Source organism: Cherax quadricarinatus, chromosome 44 (assembly GCF_038502225.1).
Source record: "Cherax quadricarinatus isolate ZL_2023a chromosome 44, ASM3850222v1, whole genome shotgun sequence".
In the NCBI taxonomy this organism is placed as follows: Eukaryota; Metazoa; Arthropoda; class Malacostraca; order Decapoda; family Parastacidae; genus Cherax; species Cherax quadricarinatus.
Window position 1 is genome coordinate 21229454 of NC_091335.1, and position 11141 is coordinate 21240594.

Here is an 11141-nt window from a genome sequence, read left to right on the forward strand (position 1 = left end):
ATTACACCACTGATTACTACTAAAACACCGCTGAATTCAATCAAAACACCCTTCAACACCTTCAAACACCCTTGAACACCTTCAAAACACTCTTGAACACTTTTCAAAAACACCTTTGAACATTTCCAATCAACACTGAAACACTTCCAAAAACACCATTTGAGTACTCCCAATTACACCACTGATTACTACTAAAACACCGCTGAATTCAATCAAAACACCCTTCAACACCTTCAAACACCCTTGAACACACTCAAAACACCCTTCAACACCTTCAAAACACCTTTGAACACCTTCAAAACACGTTTGAACACATTCAAAACACTCTCATAATCATTTGAACACACTCAAAACACCTTTGAATAACCTCAAAACACCTTCGAACACCTTCAAAACACCCTTGAACACCCTTGATCACCTTCAAAAAAACAACATTTGAACACACTCAAAACACCTTTGAACACCTTTGAACATTTCCAAACAACACTGAAACACTTCCAAAAAACACCATTTGAGTACTCCCAAATACACCACTGAATACTAAAACACCACTGAATACACTCAAAACACCACCAAAATCACCATAAACTAAGATCAACACCCACATCCCACAACACCCACAACCCACAACACCCACAATTTTTTCTCGTTTTATCTAATTTCATCAGAAAGTCACAACACCCACACCCCCCATTTTTTTCTCGTTTTAACCCTTTTAGTTCATTAAAGTTAATAAGGGGCCACACTACATCAGAAAAAGTCACAAAAACAACCCACTTATAACGTCTTTTCGGTATCTCTAGTTCGACAACAACACCCACATCCCACATCACCCACATCCCACATCCCCCACACACACACACAGACACACACACACACACACATCCCTAACCTAGCCTAACCTAACCTAACTTATCCTAACCTAACCTAACCTAACCTAACCTAACCTAACCTAACTTATCCTAACCTAGCCTAACCTAACCTAACCTTACCTAAATTATCCTAACCTAACCTAACCTAGCCTAACCTAACCTAACTTAACCTAACCTAACCTAACCGAACCTACCCTAACCTAACCTTACCTAACCTAACCTAGCCTAACCTAACCTAACCTAACTTAACCTAACCCAACCTAACCTAACCTAACCTAGCCTAACCTAACTTAACCTAACCTAACCTAACCTACCCTAACCTAACCTAACCTAACCTATCTTAACCTTACCTAACCTAACCTAGCCGAACCTATCCTAACCTAACCTAAAATATATTGGAACACTTCCAAAATACATTAGAGTACTCCAGAATTACTTTGAACGACTCCATTTTTGGATATTTCCAAATTAGTTTTGAAAACTTTATCGTAAAATCGAACATTATTTTCTTGTTGGTAAAACACACTCAATGGTAGAAATATTTACTCGATTTCCGAATAGAAGCACTGTCCTCGCTCTGAGAGACTCATTGTGGGTCACCCCAACACATGGTGTAATGCGCTTCACACCCAAGGTAGAACATAACACCTGCGTCAACTCAGGACAGACAGGCGCCATGTAATGCGGGTAACATCCAAGGTAGAAAATCATCTCTTTCCAGACCAACTGTCTATCCTAACCTAACCTAACCTAACCTAATTCCTAACCTAACCTAACCTCACCTAACCGAACCTAACCTAACTCCATCAATCACCTCTATCCTAACCTAACCTAACCTAACCTAACCCAACCTAACTCCATCAAACACCTCTATCCTAACCTAACCTAACCTATCCTAACCTAACCTAACTCCATCAAACACCTCGAATACTACCTAACTTAACCTAACCTAACCTTACCTAACCTACCGAACCTAACCTAACCTAACCTAACCTATCCTAACCTGTCCCAACCTAACCTAACCTAACCTATCCTAACCTAACCTAACCTAACCTAACCTAACTTATCCTAAGCTAACCTAACCTAACTTATCCTAACCTAACCTATCCTAACCTAACCTAAACACTGACTAACTTTGAACCAACTCTGAACACCACTGATCTTCTTCAAAAATGCTCTGCACATCATTTGAACACCTTCAAAAAACACCATCAAACACCTCCGAATACTCCCAAAAAACACTACTGATTACTACCAAATCACCACTGAATACTACCAATCACCGTCAAAATCACCAGAAACTAAGTTTAACATCACCATCTAACATCCTTTTTATAGAAATCCCCTCAAATCACTATAACCAAGAACTCCCTCCCCATTTGACGCATTAAAAAAAAAAGCATGAACACAAACCTAATACGTAAACACTTAGTACATGATCACCATCAACTGAAAACATATCTTGTACACACACATAATATAAGACAATCACCAACTACAATCACCCATGTTCACTTACCTCAAAATCACTAATATCACAGAAAACAATCATTTTTATAAACATTTCACACACACACACAAAAAAAAAATCATTATTTGACAATATCTAAGCGCACTCACCTCACTACCACCAACACACGATGTCTCACCTCACAGGACCGACAAGCTCACCTCCAGTGACGTCACACTCCCATTGTGTTACTTGGTGGTTGGTAACATCACACCTAACCCCCCTTGTTTCAACCTATTGTACCCTACATTATCTAAGAACACTATATCCAACACGATTACCAGATTTTATGATCCCCAACACCAAGATCACAGAAAACACACATTTTTTATAATTATTCACACAAAAATCACGATCACCAATTCCATATCATGTTTACCGTCATCTATCAACACTAATCACCAAGATCACCAAAAAAAATCTAAGATCATGCATCTCAAAACTACTATGATCACTGAAAACACTTATTTTTAAACATTCGCACAAAAATAAGACATACACAAAAATACCACAACACTTCCACCAACATCTATAACATAACATGAGCACTATAACATATCACTATCACAAAAAAAAAATAATACACAAACACCCACATATTATACATTTCAATTGGAAATTTAAGACATGAGACATACACACCAAATCTAAGACATTCACCTCCAACTAAGACATACACATCACCCCTAAAACTTCCTTCCTTATTCATTCCGTATATCTCCTAGAGCTGTTTTAACCCCGACGGTTCCATCACGACGTAGGAGCCAGAGGAACCATCACCACTCCAACACCACCTACTACACTCTGGCTCCTACGTCGTGGTGGATCCGTCGGGGTTAAAACAGCTCTAGGAGATATACGGAATGAATAAGGAAGGAAGTTTTAGGGGTGATGTGTATGTCTTAGTTGGAGGTGAATGTCTTAGATTTGGTGTGTATGTCTCATGTCTTAAATTTCCAATTGAAATGTATAATATGTGGGTGTTTGTGTATTATTTTTTTTTTGTGATAGTGATATGTTATAGTGCTCATGTTATGTTATAGATGTTGGTGGAAGTGTTGTGGTATTTTTGTGTATGTCTTATTTTTGTGCGAATGTTTAAAAATAAGTGTTTTCAGTGATCATAGTAGTTTTGAGATGCATGATCTTAGATTTTTTTTGGTGATCTTGGTGATTAGTGTTGATAGATGACGGTAAACATGATATGGAATTGGTGATCGTGATTTTTGTGTGAATAATTATAAAAAATGTGTGTTTTCTGTGATCTTGGTGTTGGGGATCATAAAATCTGGTAATCGTGTTGGATATAGTGTTCTTAGATAATGTAGGGTACAATAGGTTGAAACAAGGGGGGTTAGGTGTGATGTTACCAACCACCAAGTAACACAATGGGAGTGTGACGTCACTGGAGGTGAGCTTGTCGGTCCTGTGAGGTGAGACATCGTGTGTTGGTGGTAGTGAGGTGAGTGCGCTTAGATATTGTCAAATAATGATTTTTTTTTTTGTGTGTGTGTGTGAAATGTTTATAAAAATGATTGTTTTCTGTGATATTAGTGATTTTGAGGTAAGTGAACATGGGTGATTGTAGTTGGTGATTGTCTTATATTATGTGTGTGTACAAGATATGTTTTCAGTTGATGGTGATCATGTACTAAGTGTTTACGTATTAGGTTTGTGTTCATGCTTTTTTTTTTAATGCGTCAAATGGGGAGGGAGTTCTTGGTTATAGTGATTTGAGGGGATTTCTATAAAAAGGATGTTAGATGGTGATGTTAAACTTAGTTTCTGGTGATTTTGACGGTGATTGGTAGTATTCAGTGGTGATTTGGTAGTAATCAGTAGTGTTTTTTGGGAGTATTCGGAGGTGTTTGATGGTGTTTTTTGAAGGTGTTCAAATGATGTGCAGAGCATTTTTGAAGAAGATCAGTGGTGTTCAGAGTTGGTTCAAAGTTAGTCAGTGTTTAGGTTAGGTTAGGATAGGTTAGGTTAGGATAAGTTAGGTTAGGTTAGCTTAGGATAAGTTAGGTTAGGTTAGGTTAGGTTAGGTTAGGATAGGTTAGGTTAGGTTAGGTTGGGACAGGTTAGGATAGGTTAGGTTAGGTTAGGTTAGGTTCGGTAGGTTAGGTAAGGTTAGGTTAGGTTAAGTTAGGTAGTATTCGAGGTGTTTGATGGAGTTAGGTTAGGTTAGGATAGGTTAGGTTAGGTTAGGATAGAGGTGTTTGATGGAGTTAGGTTGGGTTAGGTTAGGTTAGGTTAGGTTAGGATAGAGGTGATTGATGGAGTTAGGTTAGGTTCGGTTAGGTGAGGTTAGGTTAGGTTAGGAATTAGGTTAGGTTAGGTTAGGTTAGGATAGACAGTTGGTCTGGAAAGAGATGATTTTCTACCTTGGATGTTACCCGCATTACATGGCGCCTGTCTGTCCTGAGTTGACGCAGGTGTTATGTTCTACCTTGGGTGTGAAGCGCATTACACCATGTGTTGGGGTGACCCACAATGAGTCTCTCAGAGCGAGGACAGTGCTTCTATTCGGAAATCGAGTAAATATTTCTACCATTGAGTGTGTTTTACCAACAAGAAAATAATGTTCGATTTTACGATAAAGTTTTCAAAACTAATTTGGAAATATCCAAAAATGGAGTCGTTCAAAGTAATTCTGGAGTACTCTAATGTATTTTGGAAGTGTTCCAATATATTTTAGGTTAGGTTAGGATAGGTTCGGCTAGGTTAGGTTAGGTAAGGTTAAGATAGGTTAGGTTAGGTTAGGTTAGGGTAGGTTAGGTTAGGTTAGGTTAAGTTAGGTTAGGCTAGGTTAGGTTAGGTTAGGTTGGGTTAGGTTAAGTTAGGTTAGGTTAGGTTAGGCTAGGTTAGGTTAGGTAAGGTTAGGTTAGGGTAGGTTCGGTTAGGTTAGGTTAGGTTAAGTTAGGTTAGGTTAGGCTAGGTTAGGTTAGGTTAGGATAATTTAGGTAAGGTTAGGTTAGGTTAGGCTAGGTTAGGATAAGTTAGGTTAGGTTAGGTTAGGTTAGGTTAGGTTAGGTTAGGTTAGGATAAGTTAGGTTAGGTTAGGCTAGGTTAGGGATGTGTGTGTGTGTGTGTGTGTGTGTGTGTGTGGGGGATGTGGGATGTGGGTGATGTGGGATGTGGGTGTTGTTGTCGAACTAGAGATACCGAAAAGACGTTATAAGTGGGTTGTTTTTGTGACTTTTTCTGATGTAGTGTGGCCCCTTATTAACTTTAATGAACTAAAAGGGTTAAAACGAGAAAAAAATGGGGGGGTGTGGGTGTTGTGACTTTCTGATGAAATTAGATAAAACGAGAAAAAATTGTGGGTGTTGTGGGTTGTGGGTGTTGTGGGATGTGGGTGTTGATCTTAGTTTATGGTGATTTTGGTGGTGTTTTGAGTGTATTCAGTGGTGTTTTAGTATTCAGTGGTGTATTTGGGAGTACTCAAATGGTGTTTTTGGAAGTGTTTCAGTGTTGTTTGGAAATGTTCAAAGGTGTTCAAAGGTGTTTTGAGTGTGTTCAAATGTTGTTTTTTTGAAGGTGATCAAAGGTGTTCAAGGGTGTTTTGAAGGTGTTCGAAGGTGTTTTGAGGTTATTCAAAGGTGTTTTGAGTATTCAGTGTTAAATGATTATGAGAGTGTTTTTTTTGAATGTGTTCAGTGTTTTGAAGGTGTTCAAAGGTGTTTTTGAAGGTGTTGAAGGGTGTTTTGAGTGTGATCAAGGGTGTTTTGAAGTTGTTGAAGGGTGTTTTGATTGAATTCAGCGGTGTTTTAGTAGTAATCAGTGGTGTAATTGGGAGTACTCAAATTGTGTTTTTTGGAAGTGTTTCAGTGTTGATTGGAAATGTTCAAAGGTGTTTTTGAAAAGTGTTCAAGAGTGTTTTGAAGGTGTTCAAGGGTGTTTGAAGGTGTTGAAGGGTGTTTTTGATTGAATTCAGTGGTGTTTTAGTAGTAATCAGTGGTGTAATTGGGAGTACTCAAATAGTGTTTTGGAAATGTTCGTGGGTGTTGTGGGATGTGGGTGTTGTTGTCGAACTAGAGATACCGAAAAAAGATGTTATAAGTGGGTTGTTGTTGGGACTTTTTCTGATGTAGTGTGTCCCCTTATTAACTTTAATGAACTAAAAGGGTTAAAACGAGAAAAATTGTGGGTGTTGTGGGGTGTGTGTGTGCGTGTGTGTTAGGTGTCATAGAGTTTTTTTTTTTTTGTGAAAATCTTGGTTACAGTGATGACATTAGTTAAAACGTGTAAAATTTGTTGGTAATTGATGAGGGTAGTGTAGTCGAATTAGAGTTACCGAAAAAAGATGATATAAGTGGGTTGTGATGAAATTAGTTTAAAACGATATTCAAAGGTGTTTTGAAGGTGTTCAAGGGTGTTTATGTGAGTATTCAAATGATTATGAGAGTACTTTGGGGGTGTTCAAAGTAAAGTGTTTGAGTTAGTTTTTGTGACTTTTTTCTGATGTATTGTGTCCCCTTAATAACTTTAATGAACTAAAAGGGTAAAAAACGAGAAAATGCCTAGTCTGGAGACTGAGGGGATGAGTTGTAATTTAATGAAATGTGTAAGTGCAGATAAATTAGAGATGTCAAATCTTATTTGGGAGTACTCAAATAGTGTTTTGGAAATGTTCAAAGGTGTTTTGAGTGTGTTCAAATGTTGTTTTTGAGAGTGTTCAAGGGTGTTTTGAAGGTGATCAAGGGTGTTTTGAAGGTGAAGGTGTTATTCAAAGGTGTTTTGAAAAGGGTGTTTATGTGAGTATTCAAAGGTGTTTTTTATTCAAAGGTGTTTTTGAAGGTGAAGGTTCAGGGTGTTTGAAGGTGTTGAAGGGTGTTTTGATTGAATTCAGCGGTGTTTTAGTAGTAATCAGTGGTGTAATTGGGAGTACTCAAAAAGTGTTTAGTGTTTTTGGAAATGAAATGTTCAAATGTCAAATGTTTTTTTTGAAGGTGATCAAGGGTGTTCAAGGGTGTTTTGAAGGTGTTCAAAGGTGTTTTGAGGTTATTCAAAGGTGTTTTGAAGGTGTTCAAGGGTGTTTATGTGAGTATTCAAAGGTGTTTTTTGAAGGTGTACAAATGATTATGAGAGTACTTATGAAGGTGTTCAAATGATGTGCAAGAGTACTTATAAAGGTGTTCTGGGAGTATTCAGAGGTGATTTGGGGGTGTTCGAATGATGTTTTTGGAGTATTTCAGTGATGTTTGGAAATGTATAAAGGTATTTTTTGTGAGTATTCAAATGATTTATGAGAGTGTTTTGAAGATGTTCAAAGTAAAAGTGCGTATTTAACTTCGTAATATGTAAAATTGTGAGTAGTGAATTTAACGAAAGTGGATGTAAGCGATGTGGTGACTTTCAGATGCATGTGTCCCCTTATTAACTTTAATGAACTAAAAGGGTTAAAACGAGAAAAATTGTGGGTGTTGTGGGGTGTGTGTGTGCGTGTGTGTTAGGTGTCATAGAGTTTTTTTTTTTTTGTGAAAAATCTTGGTTACAGTGATGACATTAGTTAAAACGTGTAAAATTTTGTTGGTAATTGATGAGGGTAGTGTAGTCGAATTAGAGTTACCGAAAAAAGATGATATAAGTGGGTTGTGATGAAATTAGTTTAAAACGATATTCAAAGGTGTTTTGAAGGTGTTCAAGGGTGTTTATGTGAGTATTCAAATGATTATGAGAGTACTTTGGGGGTGTTCAAAGTAAAGTGTTTGAGTTAGTTTTTGTGACTTTTTTCTGATGTATTGTGTCCCCTTAATAACTTTAATGAACTAAAAGGGTAAAAACGAGAAAATGCCTAGTCTGGAGACTGAGGGGATGAGTTGTAATTTAATGAAATGTGTAAGTGCAGATAAATTAGAGATGTCAAATCTTATTTGGGAGTACTCAAATAGTGTTTTGGAAATGTTCAAAGGTGTTTTGAGTGTGTTCAAATGTTGTTTTTGAGAGTGTTCAAGGGTGTTTTGAAGGTGATCAAGGGTGTTTTGAAGGTGTTCAAAAGTGTTTTGAGGTTATTCAAAGGTGTTTTGAAGGTGTTCAAGGGTGTTTATGTGAGTATTCAAAGGTGTTTTTTGAAGGTGTACAAATGATTAAGAGAGTACTTATGAAGGTGTTCAAATGATGTGCAAGAGTACTTATGAAGGTGTTCTGGGAGTATTCAGAGGTGATTTTGGGGGTGTTCGAATGATGTTTTTGTGAGTATTCAAAATGATTTATGAGTGTTTTGAAGATGTTCAAAGTAAAAGTGCGTATTTAACTTCGTAATATGTAAAATTGTGAGTAGTGAATTTAACGAAAAGTGGATGTAAGCGATGTGGTGACTTTCTGATGCATGTGTCCCCTTATTAACTTTAATGAACTAAAAGGGTTAAAACGAGAAAAATTGGGGGTTATGAGTGAAAATTGTGAGGTGTTGGTTGGAGTGTGAGGGTTCGGGAGGGTGGGGAGGAGGTTACTTCGTGGGGGAGTGACCTGAGATGAAATAGTTAAAAATGTCTAGACTTGTGTTGTAAAGAAATTGTGGGTATTAACGAAAAAATGTGCCTTTCTGATGTACTGTGTCCCCTTATTAACTAAAAGGATCGATAAGATTCAGCCTGTGTGCGCGTGACGTCACTACTATGTTCCCTTATTATCTTGAATGAACTAAAAGGACCGACCTGATTCAACCTGTGTGCGCGTGACGTCACTGACCGCCGAGTAAACGCTTTTTTTAGTTCATTTAACTTAATGAGAGGAAACTTTTAGTTCATTTGACTTAATGAGCGGAAACTTTTAGTTCATTTTAAAATAATAAGGGGAAACTTTTAGTTCATTTGACTTAATGAGAGGAAACTTTTAGACCTGTAGTAAGCATGCCCCCATAGGAGGAGTCTATTTTGAATGCTTACCCCCAGAGGGGGGATTCCAAAAACTTTGATCCGAGGAAATTTCGAAAACCCCATAGGAGGGAATCCAAAAACTTGGTATTATCGAGAAAAATTTGAGGTTGGGGGGTGGGTGAAAGTGGGAGGGGTAATCCAAAAATTTGATCCGAGGTGATCATAAGAAATTCAAAACCCCCATAGGGGGGGAATCCAAAAACTTGTATTATCGAGAAATTTTTGGGATTGGGGGGGTGAAAGTGGGAGGGGGAACCTTAAAAATTTGATCTGAGGAGATGGAGTCATGGTATTGTCGAGAAAATTTGGGGTGAAAGTGGGAGGGGTAATCCAAAAATTTGATCCAAGGAGATGGAGTCTTGGTATTGTCGAGAAAATTTGGGGTGAAAGTGGGAGGGGTAATCCAAAAATTTGATCCAAGGAGATGGAGAATTTCGAAAACCCCATAGGGGGGATCCAAAAAACTTGATCCGAGGAGATGGAGTCATGGTATTGTCGAGAAAATTTGGGGTGAAAGGAGGGGTACCCAAAAAAAAACTTGATCCAAGGAGATGGAGAATTTGATTTCGAGAAATTGTTTGGGGATGGAGGTGAAAGGAGGGGTACCCAAAAAATTTGATCTGAGGAGATGGAGAATTTCGAAAAACCCCATAGGGGGGAATCCAAAAACCTTGATCCGAGGAGATGGAGAGCATAAGAAAATGAAATTCAAAAAAAATTCGAAAAAAATCGGAAAAAAATTCGAGGCGCGGGGGCGATCCGGACGACGCTGCAGAAGGCGCAGCAGAAGGCGCGGGCGGGGCTCGCGAAGGGCGGGCGCGCGGGCGGGGCGCGCGGGGCGGCGGGGCGGGGCGCGCGGGTGCGCGGGCGCGCGGGCGGGCGCGCGGGCGGGCGCGCGGGCGCGCGGGCGCGCGGGGCGGGGGGGTCGCGAAGGGGGGGGTCGTGGGGCGGGGGTACTGGTTGGGGGGGGGTCAAGGGTGAGGTAGTCTCGAGGGCGAGGTCAAGGTCAAAACCGGAAGTAACACCTAGGTGTGAAAAGGTGACCCTCCAGCTGCTGGTCCTAGACCGGATACCTCGCTCAGTGGAAGGCCTAAACCGGAAGTTCCTCGCCCAGTGAAAGGCCCAAACCGGAAGTTCCTCCCCCAGAAGAAAAGTTGACTACTTATAAATAATTTATAAGCATGTATAACCTACACGATAATATTTCTGTGACTGAATTCATGTTTCCATAAATAACTTATTACGATTATAACTAAATTTAAACATATGGTTCACTACCACTGTAATGAAATATTTACGTAATATATTAAGCAAATTTCGTAAATTTGCTTGCACGTTATTAGTCAAGTGTAAATCTAAATCTAGATACACTTCTGTTTACCCCTTTTGGGGCCTAGTTCCTAGTTTTTTTTTTTTGTGTGTGTATTCGTATCCTCTTGCTCTACTGTACACAGGGTAGGTATGACAAGCACTGTAAACTAGCCACTTCAGCAGCAAAATTTAATCCAACCTATTTGTAGTTACAACACGGGAGTTATGCTGGTGTCCCGGAAGAGTTATACTGGCAGTGTAACATCTTCACTGTTTGTAGTTAAAACAGCGAAGTTATTCTGGTGGTGTAACATCTTCATTGTTTGTAGTTACAACAGCGAAGTTATTCTGGTGGTGTAACATCTTCACTGTTTGTAGTTACAACAACACAGTTATACTGGTGGTATAACCTCGGTAATTTTTCCATCATACAATATTTTAAAACCTCCAGTAGTTGTAGCACTTAGTACCTGCACCGCCAGGCGAACCTACAACAGGACGACTCCTCGCCACCATGGGATGAACGTGTACCTTACATTCGCCAGACGACGCAGGGTCTGTGGTACG